This window comes from Nelumbo lutea, chromosome 4, assembly GCF_056320005.1.
Source record: "Nelumbo lutea isolate HS-2025 chromosome 4, American lotus-T2T, whole genome shotgun sequence".
Taxonomy (NCBI): Eukaryota; Viridiplantae; Streptophyta; class Magnoliopsida; order Proteales; family Nelumbonaceae; genus Nelumbo; species Nelumbo lutea.
The window spans coordinates 2,321,113-2,338,546 of NC_142687.1; positions in this window are offsets into that span (position 1 = coordinate 2,321,113).

Below are 17,434 nucleotides of genomic sequence, written 5' to 3' on the forward strand. Positions count from 1 at the left end.
GGTTAACTGCCCGGGTCAACAATTTATTAATCAAAATCAACAATTTTAAACAAATTTCTAATTTTGGGGAAAACCGAAACCAGTCACTTGACCGGTTTTCGGTTTTTCCGGTCTGATCCGATTTTGAAAACCATACCTATGTTACGTACAAATAATGGCATTAGATGTGATATTTACATCGAGGGCAGAAATATTGAGGAGAATTGGATGGGCAAAAAGTGTCAAGAAAAAAGTTCAAGAGGGAATTTGTTCTTCTTGATAAAGTAATTAGATGTCCTAAGAGTTATTTTAAAACATTATTGCACTCAAAACTACTACTATCAAAAAGGCAATATTGGAAAAACAATTATTATAACTTTTTCTTTCTAATAATTATTAGCATCATTCGAGATTCTTAAAAGTTAAAACAATGGATGATGGGATCCCATCATCAATTGTTTTTCTTTTTAATCTTCAAAACACTCGATGATGAACAACAACGATAGAACTTATGTTTACTTAGATAATACCTAGGACTTATCTAAACATTAAACAGAAAGGAATTCGTTCTTGTTCATTTTAAAAAGGAGCAAAGGTTCGTTTTGAGTAAGTAGTAACACAAAGAATGGCAACGGGACTCCCATCCCAAACCGGCCAACCCCAATTCCCATTGGAGAGAAAAAGCAACCTCTATCCCCAATTTTCAATGGAGATAAATTCGTTATATACCCAAATCTCCAACTTTTTTAAATTAAAAACTTGGATTGAAAAAAAAAAAAATATATATATATATATATATATATATATATATGGAAAAGTACAAATAGGCTCAATGTAGATTTCTGATTTTCACTGCAGAGTTATAAATATTCAAAATGTCAACAATCCACATTCTATGCATTAATGCCCGCCCATGAATCGGCATCAATTCCAAGCTGGCACCTACTCCAGCATTACTTTGGGCCTATAAATTCTGACCCTAGGCTGAACCATCATTCTCCAAAAAAAAATATTTATTTAAATAAAAAAACATTAATCTAAATTGGTTTAACACTTTACTAATCATCAAGATAGATAGCATAGAAATTGAAATTTGTCCAACATATGTAGTGTCATTATTATAATTCTACACAACTATTTTCGAATTTTAAAATATAAATAAAATATTATACAATTGGGGTCAGATGGGGTCAAGGATCAAAGTATCGGTATCGGGTATCGTGTCGAATAGTTTGGATATGGATATGGATACGCTTTGGAAGCGCATGAATACAAACGAAAAATATGAAAACATATGGATACGCTATGGAAATGATACAATTTTTTTAAATACATTAATTATACTAATTTTAAAAGTCAATATAACCACAAATAAAGCATAAATACATAAAGATATATATTACTAATATAACAAGATACATAAATATCTAACAATTCTATTGATAATCCAACAATCAAGATTCTAAGACTCATATTATATAGTTTTTACAAAGTAAAACATGCACAAAATCATTATTATGTTAAATTCTATAAGTCCAAGACACAAAACATATGCAATTATTATATTTTAATTACTATAATAATTATTTTATATTTTTATTTTTCAACATTAACAAAAAAATCAGTTAAATATTAAATTTTGAAATGTTTGATAATATCAAAATTACTATCATATGAAATTTATAATTTTTCTAAGATACATATATTATTATCATATTTTTACTTTTAATCTTAACTAAAAGTATATCAAAATTATTAAAATTTCTAAGATACATATCATATGAAATTCATAATTTTTAATTATTAAATTAATAATTCCATTATTAACATTTTTATTTCTTATAGTTTTTTCTTAAATAATAAATCATTTTTACATAAATTTAAATTAGTGGATTTGATCAATTCAATTTAATATTATATTCTTGAAAATTTTTGTAAACATTTTTTTTTTATTTTTATAAACAATAAATATGTTATTTTTAGTATAAATTAAAATATAAATTAATAGTTTATAAACAAATATATAAAATTTGAAGATACATATAATGTACAAATTTATGAAATTTAAGTACTAAAATAATTATCTATTGTTAATATTTTTATTTGTATAAATTTATTGAAAGTAAAAAACAATTTTTGATTTGGTAGATTGTTTATGATGTAGCGCGATCTGGTCACTCCTAGTTGGAAGGGGCCTCGCTCCTAGCTGGCAACGAACAACACCTGAGAAGGAGAAGATGAAGGGTTCCCGGGGAGCTCGCCCGGCGGGAACACTCCGATGCTTAAGTTAGAACTTTGAGAGAGAAGCTTAAAGAGTAATGACGAGCTAAGAGTGGGGATGCGCACTACTCGATTACCAAAAATTCAATTACTTTTTTTCTTGGGGGTCGGAGCCCTTATATATTAATGTGCTGCAAATCAGGTGTAACCGCCTTTGGTTCTCTACTACAGCCGTTATTCGTCAAACTGATTTGATTGGCGCAGGTATCCGTCGCAAGGTACGGTCCTGTTACCTGAGAGACGTTATGCAGAACTGGCGTGCATGATGCCGCCTGACGTGAGACGTGGGGCGCAGTCCTCTGTTCTAGCAGGTGTTGCACCGCCGGACAAGAGACGTGGGAGCAGACTAAAAAGCACGGTCTTGTCGGATAAGACGTTACCCGAAGACTCTGAGTTACTCAATTGCAAGCTCCTTTGTAGCGAGCTCCTTTGTAGCGAGCTCCCTTGTAACGAACTCCTTCGTAGCGAGCTCCAATAGTGAGTTGCCTTGCAGCAAGCCGTTCTGTAGCGGGTTGTAGCGAGCTGTCTTGCGGCGAGCTGTCATGCTGAGCTGTCACTTAAGTCGATCCATATCCACGTGTCCCTTAGTTACGAGGTCGGGTCAAATCACCCTCTATCAGTTTACTTCATTAATGTTAATAAAGTAGTAATTTTAATATTATTTATTTATTTTAAGTTAAAATTATTGAACATAAACATAGGTTCATGTTAATGATAAAGTTAATAAAATATATTTTATTTTAATTAATATCACAAAATAAATGCCGGCATAGTGGCTTAGAATCTTAGCGCATGGTGGCATGTGTGCGCTGAGTCTTGAGTTTAAATCTTTATAGTAGCGCTTTTTAGACAAAATAATAGATGCACGCATATCAGTGTGAATCGAATTGTATCAGTATCGACCGATATGATGTAATACACATTAATACACATGAATACAGTGATGTATATCATACCAGTAGCATATTACGGATACCGATATAATATGTGTCGATATTTTAATCCTTGGGTGGGGTTAGGATGGAGACTTCACTCCTCGCCCTTACCAAAATAGTCTCCATCCCTGATTAGATCGAGAGGAATGAGGAAATTGTCATCTCTAAACTGAGGGTATAGTCAAATCTATAGGGGTTTTATTTGACTCCAGCGAGGATGATTGGATGAAAGTGCTCTATCACCTCCTATTTTTACATCTGAACCCTAACACCACCACCCCTCGTTGGACGTAAATGTTCTCTACCCTTTTCGATCTTTGTCATCAAACATAAAGTGGGAACCCATACGACAATGTCAATCTGGGTTAATAGTATCTATTCATATATTGGGAATATCTTCTAAATATGTATGTTATATATATAGCAAAACATTCCCAATTTTTAATTGGATGTTGTATTCTGAAGCTGTTTATATGATTTTAGTGAGATTAACTTCGATGCTTATACGACCCTGTTCACACTATTCTTACAGTTTTTTACAATCATGCATTGGGAATATTTTCATACTTTTTTATAGATCAGATTAGTTCTCTATAAGTGCCCCACAGCACCCCCACCTGTGTATTGGGATTTAGGAACATCTCCCCATGAGTATGGAGATAGTTCTCCATACACGTTGATATATGCATATGGGGCTCTTGTGGGGGAGTTCATATCTCCGCCATACAGTATATCCCTGCCGTGTATTAGAAATATCTCTCAATGATAATATCAGTCCCGATGACGTTATCATCGAGAGATGTTCTCAAACATAATGGGAATGTGTTGTGGGGCGGAGATATGATCTCCTTGTGGGGTGCCCTCTATGGAGTGCCAATCTCATCTATATTATTTTTATGACATATTCCCAATGTAAAACTGCAATGGACTGTCCAAACGGTGTGAGCACTGAAATTGATTTGTATTTTAGCTTTCAAGGGATAATGTCTCTATAATCTCTATTTCTACCCCTTCTACAACCTACATTCCGTCAACGTCAGTGTCACGCACTTCTTCTCACTTGGGAGTTGGGAAATTCAGAATGAAGTTTCAATGGAAGCTTCACTGACGGGGCTGTACACTAGCCTACTAATCTAGGTTTGTCCACTGGCCAAAGAGAGAGAAAAGAAAAAAGCAGTTTTCACTTTCTAATTCAAAAGTATGCACCAGTCAATGCAGAACTAACAAGGAGGTCTCTCATGTCAATTTCTTCTTTCTCTTCAAATCTGAATGCAAGGAAAAGGCATGGGAACGTACAGGTCACCCTCACCCACCACATGAGCCACTTGTGCCAGCTTGGACAAATGTGAAAGTAAAAGAGTACTTCCACCTTTTTGAAAGGAGCAAGGTGTAAAGCAATCACCGTGAATGGCAAGATCCTACCAGCTCAACTTCTCCGGCAGTTGGATCCATGTAGGAATTAAGTACCGCTTTGCTTTGGACCTTTGGTTTGACTTTTTTTTTTTGAAAGTGGGGTCCATTAGAAAAACCTATAAGCAAATGAGCAATGCTTTAAAAACTGAACCAGTGATTGATTCAGTTTTCTTTCTTTTATGATGGACCGTATAGGCTGAACAGGTCAGAACCATAAGCGAATCAATCCCTTAATTAGAATTTAGAATATTAAGTATGCGTGTATAATTTAGTTTGGAGTTTACTATCTAGTTATCAAAAATTAAATAAAAATAAAAATTAATATATCTTTTGCAATTTTGTAATTGACAATTTATTCTGCCTATTTTATTTGAAACACATTATTAATTTATGTTTTTTTTTTCAATTTGATTCAAGATATTATATGAGATCTTATTGGTAAATAATGACCTACTTTATTTGGTATTTACTATTTATCTAATAAATCTATTTTGAGTTATTTATTTTTAAAAGTTAAATTAGGTTGCTTCCTAAAAGTTAAATCAAGTTTGTAATTAATAAAGTATTTTCTTTTTGAACAAAAAATTATTTAAAAACAAATGTGGGTTGATGGTAATCTTTTAATGGGTCACACCATTTGTATTTAATAGAATATGGATAAACATGTTAAGCTAATAAATAAATGTCTATTGAGAATGTTTATGAGTGAAAATACCCACTTTTTCAATCATATTTATTGAATTAATAAGATGCCACGTGTACAAATGGTGGTAGTGGGCTATGGGATTTAACATCAACTTCTCAAAAAAATGCCACATGTTTAGATTTCCAAAAAAATAAGAAAGCCACATATTTGAATGATGGGAAGGTTATGGCTTGGTAGTGGGTTGTGGGCTTTATTAGGGCATCTCTCTTCCCATCTAGGGAAAATCTATGGTGATGGGATTTGTTCTTCACACCAACCTTACAATCACATTTCACTATGTTTTGGGAACATCTCCTATGAATAATAACATACAGATATGGAAAATGTTCTCGATGCATTGTTGTAACTAGACCTGTTCATGGGCCGGGCCAGGCTGGGCTCGGGTTGAGCTTTGACTCTTTATTAACGGAAAAATGTTAGGCCCGAGTCCGAGCCCGAGCCTGGCCCGACCAACGGGCCTACAACTTGGGCTCGAGCCTAGCCCTGATAAAAAGCCCGAAACCCGACCTAATAAAAGAAATTCAAAATTTTCCTATTCAAATAGACATTATCTATTTTAATTCAGATGTTTTTTCCCTTATTTAAATGAACAATGGGCCTACAAGTGAATCAACAACCTTCTCAAATAAAAAAAAAATTATTCAAATGGACATCACATAGGGTTTTTACTGGTTTAACTATAGATCAGGCCGGGTTTACTTAGGTTTAACTATAAGTCGGGCCAGACCGGGCTCGGGCCGAGCTATTTTGGCAAAACCCAAACCCTACTCAAATTTTATGCGAATCTGGCTTTTTAGCCCGATGTTAAGCCCGCGAGCCAAAAAGCTTGTTCAAGCCCGTCCGAGAGTCGAACCAGGCCAGACCGACCCGTCGGACCACTCGGCCCATGAATAGGTCTAGCTATAACATGATGTGAGGTCGGTGTGAGGAGCAGATCTGAACTTAAATTTTTTGATACTAAAAAGATATGGTGCCCGAAGATACCAATCAAAGCAATCTATTATAATGAATACCACTTGATTGGTTAGCTCTTTTATGATAAGATTGATTGGCTATAAGATTTTTGGTATTATGTCTTTTTGAGTGGGTAATGGGTATCATATGTCTATTCCTCGCACACAATTTAAATTTAAAATTTAAATTTTGAGTGAAGTTCAAATCATGACCCAACTATTTGACCATTCAGGCTGACAATTTTTGACCAAGTGCACTGGTTTTTGAAATTTAACAATTTCGGGATAAAACTGATCCATTAACATCTCCTCGTCAAATGGTCCAACTATCCAAAGTGACCAAATTAGCTAATATTTAGTGACAAGCTTGGCAATGTATAGTAAGGCCCTATTTGAGAAGGCTGAAGCTTTGGCTAAGTCAATTTTGTTGAGTTGCCTTAAGAAGCTTCAACCTAAAACCATTTTTCAGGTGAAATCAAGGTTCATTCCTCACAAAACAGTATTCATAGCCATTTGCAACTATGTATTGGAAATATACTTGAATGTTTTTATCCATAAGAAGATATTCCTGATGTACAGCTACAAGTGGGCTGTGAGCATGCTGTGAGTTTGTGATGACTGAATTTAATCTCCCATCAACATGCCAAATGACTTTCTTTGGGGTTTTGACCTTTTTCAGGGGGTAGACAAGCCTAGGACATACACATTGACCGATTTTTGAAATATAAACTTAAAAAATAGGTTGCATAGGGTTCAAAGTACATAAACCCCTTTAGGGGTATCCACGGTTCGGTTAACCAAACCGTGGACATATTTTGCAAATCTAACCGCTTTTTGGTTTTCGTTTTTTTATTTTTTTTTCATTTTTATTAAAAATATGTTTTCTGTGTAAAATGAGAAAAATAATAAAGGAAAAAACCTGATTCAAGCCAAATAGGTATCATTCGACATTCAGACATGAGACATTCATATTTTAAACAAATTTTATGTCAATTATTTTAATTAAAAAAAATCATTTACCTGCAAGTCTACCACCATTGAAGTAAGGGAGAAGAAAACCAGAGCTCAAAGATTCAAATTCAGAAAATGAGAAGAATGGGGGAGAAAGAGAACCAGATGACGGCGACGGCATCGGGGGAGAAATAGAACCGACAATGGCAACTAGAGAGGAGAAATGGTTCAGTTCTGCCTGAGGAGAAGAAAGAATACTAGAAGAGACCAGAGGCGATGGCAGCGGGGGAGAAATAGATAACCGGTGGACCTGACGATGATGACGGCAACGGGAGAGGAGCGGCGGCTTACTTGCTACTAGGGTTTCTAGCGAGTGGCTTTTGCTGTTCAAACTTCGAACAAGAAGAAAGAATTCAAGAGGGGTTTTGTTTTGGGGTTCAAATGAATGAAAAACATTCATTTTTTTGGGGTTTGGGCCGAGAGAGAGGGGCACTGAGGCTGGGCCGCTGGGGAGAAACATATTAAGATAAAATAAAAATATATAATATATAAAAATCGATTGATTCGGTTAACCATCGGTTTTTTGATAGATTGACCGAAAACCGAATTGATTCTTCGATTTTTTTAAAAAACGTTAACAAGATTTTTCAGATTGGTTTCTTCGTTTCAGACCGATTTTTCGGTTTTTCAATTTCTTATGGACACCCCTAAACCCCCTCTGCCGTATCTGGCTGGATGATATTTTGAACCTTGGATAAAATCATAAAATAGAACTAATTTTGGGCTTTCCATGTCTTTCACCAAATATTGTTTATAAGCTGGTTTGGGTGAATCCACCTTGATCATGTGAGAGCCTTCCCAAATGGAAACTACGAACATCTGGAGATTGGAGAGCCATTATTATGTTGTTGTTTAAGCAGCTATGGCATCTCTTTCAGTAGCTTTTTTCGAAGCAGTTGAGCCAAAGCAGCTAAGGGGCTCACTTGGGAGGGCTTGCTTAGAGTTAGCTGCATTGACCGAGCCGCTTCAGAGAAGCTATCTAAGATGGTGTAAGTAGAAAGTTGATTTCTCGTATCATGGAATTCTATTTTCAGTATTGTAATTCTTTGTACCAAATATCCTAAAACTTTCCAAATTTCTCAATTCATTTAACAGTAGAAGCCACTACATGAAAGCCTTCCCAAACAGGTATGGAGCTAAGCCTTCCCAAAACCTAAATCACATTCAAAACTATGATGTTGCCCAACATTGTTACTAGCAGACGGAGACTCCATTCTTTTCAAGTTGCGCCAGATTATATTTTTGGAGGGATTGGTACAATATTTTAAAAACCACCCTAGAATTGGAATCACTTTTGCCACCGGTTTTCAAGTCAGTCATTCAAATCTCCAGTTCAAATGAATGGCCTATTCCGATTTAAAAATAAATATATATAATAAAAAATAATTAAAATAAAATGACCAAAACCTTTGTTTGGGTCGAACAAATTAATGGTTCGGCTGCCCAAGTCAGTGGGTCACTAACAAAGTCAATGGTCTTGGCCAAGGAACGAGTTAAGGGGAAACGGAACTAGATGCCTAGACGGTTTCTGGGCCAAACAGTCCAACCATCCAGGTCGAACGGGTTAATGGTTGGACTACCCAGGTCAATGGGTTGCTGACAAAGTCAATAGTTTTTTGCCAAGGGAACGGGTTAAGGGTGAATCAGAACTAATTGCCTAGACAGTTTCTGGACTGAACGGTCCAACCATTTGGGTCAACGACAGTTAAGTATTTAGTTTATTTGGTGGTGGGGATCTCCCCAGAGTGGTTGAACTCTCATGTATTTAGTTTATTTGGTTAGTGTTAATTTTCTATGACTTATCAAAAAGAAAAGTTATAATGCAATAAAAGTTGGGAAAACAATATTGGATTCACTAACATCCAAATATGATTGGAGTGTTTAAAAGTGTCATTTACTAAAACACCCCCCATAGTTTCATAGATTTACTTAATCCTATCCTATAATTTGCATTTTACTAAAATACCCCTTATAGTTTGCAACCTAGTTACTTAATCGCCCTTTCATTAAGAATTATTTGTATTACCATATGAAAATAGTAACATGATCACCCAAATAAAGTGGAAAACGTTTAAGGGCATGGACCATTGTTGTTTATTCCAAAAGTACCACCAAACTAGTGGAAATGTTCAAGGTATGGATCAATGGTTGTTTATTCTAAAAAGTAACCCTAACACTTACTTGTGTAGAAAACAAAATTTGCAATAAATAAAAAATAGTGGTTGCCCATGTTTTATTAGGGGCAAAATTGGCATTTTATTTTTAGTTTCTTTTAATTAAATTTATTTGAATGGATGCTAGTTTCTTTTAAGTTGATTGCAAACAAGAAATAGGAGATAGAGGTGTAAATCGGGTTGTGCTACCCGTGGCCCGGCTTGACTTTGGACTAGCCTGGCACAACGGCATGCGGGTCATGCCAAGCCCGACACGGTCATGTGGGACTAGGGGTGGATTCGAGCCAAGCCAAGCTGAATACTACCAAGCTTGAGCTCAACTCGAGCTCGGTTCGAGCCAAAACCTTGAGCTCGAGCTCGAGCTCGGCTCAAGTAAAAAATTTAAAAGATCGAGCTCGATTTTGAGAAAAAATATTTTATAAAAATAAAATATTATATATATATATATAAATATTTTTTATTTGATATTTAAAAATTTAAGAATTATAATATTTAATAATTATAATATTTCTATTATATATATTAAATATCACATATATATATTCGAGCCGGTTCGCAAGCCTCACGAGCTGAGCTCTAGTAGGCTCAAGCTCGGCTCGTTTAATAATCAAGCCAGTGAATTGGGCTCAAGCTCGAGCTTGAGCTCGATTGAAACCAAGCCGAGTCGAGCTCGAGCAGCTCTGAAAAGGTTGGCTCGTTGCCACCCCTATGTGGGACGTGTCGCAGCCCATATATATTATTTTATATTTTATATATTTATATATTTTATAAATTTATATATATATATAATATTCTATATTATATAAATTATAATTATATAATATCATAATATATAATATATTAATAAAATAAATAATTGTTTTAAAATTTATTATACTAATTTATTTAATTATTGTATATATAAACAATTATGTTTTTTTTTTAGTTTTTTTTTCAATTTTTTTAATTAAATAGATTTGGCCCAATCTATGGCCTGGCCTAGCTCAAGGCTTGGCCCACAGGCCAGCCCAGCTTGTGTCATGGCACGGGCCCGCACAGGTTTGGGCCATGGGCCGTGTCGAACCAACCCCCCAAATTATCCTAGGGGAGGGCGACATAACCCGTAGGCCAATACGACATGGCTCACTTTGCACGGACCACCCACGGGCACGACCCATTTTACACCTCCAATAAGAGATTAATCTTTTGTAAACTATGTGGTTATTGAGAAACCATAGGCATGAAAGAATTTAGAGGGCAATTGGAGTAGTATATTAGGCTATTGACTAGAGAAGGTTCCGAGTTTAAGAACAAAGACATATGCAACATCACCCACAAATATCATATGGTTTGCATTTCCTCTCTGCTAAGCGAATCACAGCACATGCCAATTTCAACTGATTAGCACGAAGCCGTATAACAAAAGACATTTTTAATTCCTTGGCGGAAGAATGTGTCTGTTTATTCATTCCTTTTCATTAAAAGAGGTTAATGACATATTTTAAGGAAAATACAAAAAAAAAAACAAGGAAACGAAAATAGAAAATTCAGAAAAACTCAAACCCGATGACCACAAAATGGCTATAAATGGGAACAAATCCCAAAAACAAACAAGTAGCTCTCCCATTCAGTCTCCCAAGCCATGGTTTTAGTTCCCCACTCCTTTCTCCTCTTGGCCCCTTCCCCTTCCTTTCTAAACTACTACTAGTTCTAGCATCGGAGGAAGCTCCAACTGCATATCCGCTACCACTTCCAAAGGTTGCAAACTGCTTTACTTTAGTGGGCACCTTTACATTAAGCCCCATTAATTTTTGGGATTAAAATTCCTTGTAAATGTTGTGCAAATCAGAATTTTAACATGAAAAATCTTGTGAAGAGTAAAAACCACGGAGCACTAACTCAGAAATCTACCATTGTCAACAAGAATAATGGGTTACAACTTCTCTAGTTCCAACTAGATGATATCAACTTCAAGACGAGAATTTCTCTTGAATATACAACAGTCATCAAACAATAAGTGTTTCAATCAACAAAACATGAGAAAGATCTTAGCAAATAAACTGTCCAAACCCTCTCCAAAACTACTGTTGAAGAGCCAAAAATAAACCTACCAAAAAGCTTGATGGAATAAGTGTAAAACAACAACCACAATGATTGATTGAATGCGCTCTTATTCACGTACCAAGAAGCTTGAATCTCTTCCTCTTCTCTTCTCTTGTAAAAGAAGAAATTTCCTTTCCTACTCTCTTCTTATCTTCTCTTCTCAAAGAGAATACCAACATAAGAGTCAAGAATGCCAAGTGACTCTTCTCAACAAGACAAAACGAGACTCATTGAGAAAGCCAAAGGATAGTGGAGAGTGGGTCCCACCATCCACTAATTATGAACAAGACAAGACAATTTGTATCATTCTCACTAATGAGAGAACATCAAGAATCTCAACATTATTTGTCTTTCTTACTTTCTCAAGTTACATGTTGGGCAAGAGACCCCAATATGTGAGTGGACCCCACCTCCACATGAGGAGGGAAACCCAACATTTTGAATGGGGGATAAATTGATTTTCCTAGGCATCACTTACCATTTGACTTAACACTTGAGTAAGTTGAGTTTGATAAGTAGAGTATAAATAAAAATATATATAAAAAATGCCCCTACAAGATAGAATTACCTACATAAATTTAACAAAAAAGAACATGGGTAAGTGCACTTACCCAAGAAAGTGGGTTACTCAAATACAAATTTTGAGATGAGAGCCAAGTTTAAAGTATCATAAACATAATGTGTATTGGAGAGACAATTTTAAGAGACGTATTGAGATATGCATGGATACAGACGAAAAAATAAAGATACGCATGGATACACTAGGAAATTTATATAAATCCTAAAAAGTTATATTAATTACAATAAATATGAGTTTCATATCACTATAAATAAGCTATTTAAACATAAAAATTCACATTTCAGTTATTTATACAAAGTGCGAAATATTGAAACAAAATTGGAAACTAATGAGGGCAGATTTGGCCCTCCACTGGCATCATGACACATGACATATCAAAACAGTTGGACTACATCCCAACAACACCTAGGCGACAACTTGCCTTAGCCAAAATGGGGTCCCAGTTGGTGACCTGCCTCTGCCGCTGACTTGGCAACCTACTTCTATTGCCAACCTGGCGACCTGCCTCTACCGCCGACCTGGCGACCTACTTTTGCCGCCGACCTGGCGATCTGCCTCTGTTGTTGACCTGGCGACCTACCTCTCTAGAAGCTTGCTAGTTGTCTCCGAACCCTTTAAGATCGCGATGCGTATTCGTAGGCCTTATCTTCATCTTGCCCGAATCGGAGGGAAACGACAAACCTTATTAATTGGCAAGTTATCCTCCTTCCAAAGCAGAATGGACCCCTACGTCGTTGGTCGAGGATTCTGGGAGCATTTCGCGAAACCCACAGCAACCCAACTATATAAGGGCATCAGCCCCTGAGACCCAGGTAGATGCGCAATTTAGTTCTCGCAGCTCTCCAGCTCTCTCACATTTGGCTAACTTAAAATCTCATATTTGCTAACTTAAGCATTAGAGTGCCCACCCCGAGTAAAGCAACCCGGGCACTTTGACATTGTTTCCTTGCAGGTCGCATCAGAGCCACCTCTCCAGCTCGTCACCATTCAGCTAGGCATCAGAGCCTCTCCAGCTCGTCACCACTCAGCTAGACATCAGAGCCACTTCTCCAGCTCGTCACCACTCAGTTAGGCATCAGAGCCACCTCTCCAGCTCGTCACCATTAAGCTAGGTAACAGAGCCACCTCTCCAACTCGTCACCACTCAGTTAGGCGTTAGAGACACCTCTCCAGCTCGTCAGCATTCAGTTAGGCAACAGATCCACCTCTCCAGCTCGACACCATTCAGCTAGGAAATAGAGCCACCTCTCTAGCTCATCACCACTCAATTAGGCATCAGAGACACCTCTCCAACTTGTCACCATTCAGATAAGCAACAAAGCCACCTCTCTAGCTCGTCACCATTCAGCTAGGCAACAGAGCCACCTCTCCAGCTCGTCACCACTCAGTTAGGTGTCAGAGCCACCTCTCCAGCTTGTCACCATTCAACTAGGCAACAGAACCACCTCTCCAGCTCATCACCATTCAACAAGGCAACAGAGCCATCTCTCCAGCTCGTCACCATTCAGTTAGGCGTTAGAGCCACCTCTCCAACTCGTCACCATTCAGCTAGGCATCTAAGCCACCTTCCAGGTAGGAACCATTCAGCTAGGTATCCAAGCCACTATTCAGGTAGGAATTATTCAGCCAGGCATTCGATTCACCTGCCAGCCGAAGAGCTGCCAAAATGCACATCATCATAAACTGTTGAAAAATGATGAAAGAATTAAAATATTTGTGAATGCATACATACCATAGTATTTAAAGAATCAATATAATGTGTATTAACATTTACCATTTTTTAGAAAATAGGACCGATTAGCCTATTGGACCAGTTGGACCATGACTAGATTGGATTAAAAATTTGCCAAAATTGTCGACTAGTCAAACTCGAAAACTAGTGAATCAGTCCTGGTTTTAAAAAACAATTGATTTTTGAAATTGTTTTAGCACATTAATGCAAACTTCTAATAGCCATAACTTTTTGCTCAGATGTCCTATTGCGGTGACCTTTGTTTTTATTTTGGGTAACTTTTCGATATAGGTGCCTTATAAAAAATCAAAATTAAAATAAAAAACACAATTATATAATTTGAATATATTATAATCCAAATATATAATTTATAATATTTTATATATGTATAAGAATATATTATATAATATAAATAATATAATATATTACGTCATTACAATTTGACCTCGATTGAACCTCTAACCTATGAACCTCTCCCTTTTTTGGGTTGATGTCCAGCCCGGTTCTCTAAATATTGATATTTATTATATTTTAATGATAAATTTTAGCTTTTATTGGTAGTCATCCACTAACAAACAAATTTAATTAAGAATTAAAATATAAATTTATATGACAAACACTTGTGGTATGACATAGCAGTGGACTTCTTGTTGTTACAAACAAATAACTAGGTTTCAAATCCATTTGACCTCTATTTGTGATTTTTAATAGGCAAGTTAGTGGCATGTCAAATTCAAAATCGAATTTGAACATTGCCTTAAATGCACTATTCAATATTGGACTGTATCAAGATTATATCGGCTGATACAGACCCGAAACAAACCAATACGAGCCCAAAATGGACCGATATGGGCTTGCATTGGACCGATACTATCAAATCTTCAACAAAATGCAACGTTATACAGACTTCTTTTCTTATGGGGTGGGACTTTGAGGCCCTGTTTGCTTTTCAGTAAGATACTTACCTAGGTAAATGCAGTTACTTGGGTAAGTTTTTCTTGGGAAACACTTACCCGGATAAGTGCATTTACCCATGTTCTTTTATTGCTCATTTAAATAAGGCAATGACCATTTTAGTCATAAAAATCCATTATTAAAAGGGGTATTTTTTATTCTATTCAAGTGTTGGCAACTTTCCGCCTAGGTGGAAAAGTTATTTACCAACCTAGGAGATGGGTATCACTTAGATATGTAAATCGGGTCATGTTGCTCGTGGCCTGACACGGCACGATAGTCCACAAGTCGTACTAGGCCTAGGGTTCCAGGTCCACGGGCCGGCACAACACGGCATAACTGTATGTGCCATGCCACCCGTGGACTGCGCTTGGCCCGCCCGATGAATTAGCCGTTGTGTCACGGGGCTAATCGGCGAGGCCCCGTGCAACACTCAAGTGGGTGGAGTAAGCCTAAGAAAGCAAACAAACACACACAAAAGACAACAAAGATGGCACACAAATTAGTAAAAAATGCACTTTATATAGCAACAGATGGCAAGCACAAGCACACAAGTCTGTGTCGAGAGGACCTCGTGCTTAACCTTTACACGGTCTTGGCACCTCTCAACTACCTACCTCCCCTCAAAGAGTAGTTTAAGGTTTTGGTGCTCTGACAAAATATTACATGGAAATACAGGAAAATCATACTACATAATTACAATAATGCCATCGGTAATCCCCCCTTACAAAATACACATGAAGCCCCACCCAAGACGCACTAGACGACACTCTGATGGCATGTTGTGGGCATAGCAAAGGCACTTGATGTCGTGAAAAAGTGGTCACTTGTGACAGTCTCCCCCACTCAATTCAGGCTTCGTCCTCGAAGACTATCTCTTGTATGTTGCTCGAGTCTGTTGCTAGTGAAGGAGGGTTCTTCAAATGATCCACAAAATTCTTCACTTCCAAGGCCTAAGAAACTACTTTGGGAATAGGTTTGTTGTTGTTGAATGTGATGGGGAAACCTATGGCAGGTCCAAAGTTGAGTCCTTGGCTAGTGGCTTGAAGGTAAGTGATGTGTGGCTTAGTTTGATTTGCACTACTAGCTAAGGTAGGGATTGGAGCAAAAGATGAATCTAAGTCAAAAGGGCATTGGATATTAAGGGATGTTCCCCAAGGTTCTCTCCTCACAGGTCTACTATGTGGGCATAATGGAGACCAAATGTTGGGATGGTTCCTAGAGCATGTGGGTGGCACTCTCTTCCCAGGATGGTAGGTATGGCTGATGTCAGAGTTGGCCTTGGATCTTCTCTTCGGCTCGTTGGTGAAGGGCGTTAGCATCTTATGCTGCGGATGCGGCTTCTGTTGACGCTGAGATGGCGGTGGCACTGTCTTCTTGATGGAGATGTCACGATCAGTTATTGTTGTAGTGATTGCGGTTGCTGCTGTTGTGCTCCTTAAAGACTCTTGATATGCAGATGGAAGTTGGAGTTGCAAGGCCGAAACTTGCTTCTTCTTCATATCAATAGATTTAATCATGTCAACCATGCAAGGTGACCACTCGTCCATGATCAACAAGGTGTCGAGGTGAGGTGCTGGTGCGGCTTTAGCCTATGTCAAGAAGTCCATGCCAAGGACGACAGCAAAGTCATCCATTTGTGCAATGGAGAGGTCAATCTCCTGATTCTAGGTGCCGACTCAGAGTCCAACTCGATGAGCCATCCCTTCGATGGGTTTTGCACCTATATTGACAGCTTTGAGCCAGCCTGGCTCTCTTGAAATGGCCAAGTTGAATCTCTTGGCCTCTGCAATGGATATAAAATTATGAGTGGCCCCTGTGTCAAATAGGGCCCGGGTTGGCTTCCCGCCAAGGTATATGTCGACGTACCTCAGTCCTCTCTTGACTAAGACGAGTTGTTTGGAGGTAGCCCCTTTTTTCACCATGGCATTGAAAAGTTGTAGGGCACCCACTCTTGAAGCCTGTCTACTCCGCTCCCCATCGCTTCGTTCATCATCACTCAACTTGGCAATGAGGGCATTTAGTTTCTCCCGTTTTGGGCAATGCTTGGTCAAGTGCTTCTCCCCACAAATGTAGCAAGTGGGAGGATGGGCGGGTCTCCCCTGATATCTGCTGTTGTAGGAGTTTCGGCTTCCTTGTGGTTGTTTCCCTTTGTAGTACTCGACTGGCTTGTAGTGGAATGGTTGCTTCTCCTTCGGGGGACGGGGTTGTCCATCTCACCCACTCAAATTGCTGGCACACAGGCTGGTTGGCTCGCTTCCTTCATCATCGGACAGCCTTAGTTCACCAAGTTGTTCGGCCACAACCATGCCAGAGGCAAGATCTTGGACATTATGTCGCTGGAGCTCAAACGCGGCCCAAGGCTTTAGGCCATTCATGAAGTTGAACAACAAGTCTTTGTCCGACATGTCGGTGACTTACAGGGTAAGAGCTGAAAATTCTTTGACATATTCATGGAGTGAGTCACCCTGCTTGAGTGTCTTCATCTTGCGATGGGCAAGATACTCCACGTTCTCTGGATAGAACTGCCTCTTCAGCTCCCGCTTGAAGTTGGCCTAGGTTTGGATGGTGCACGTACCATGTTCTATATCAACACATCTTCTATGCAACCACAACATAGCGACATCAATCAAAT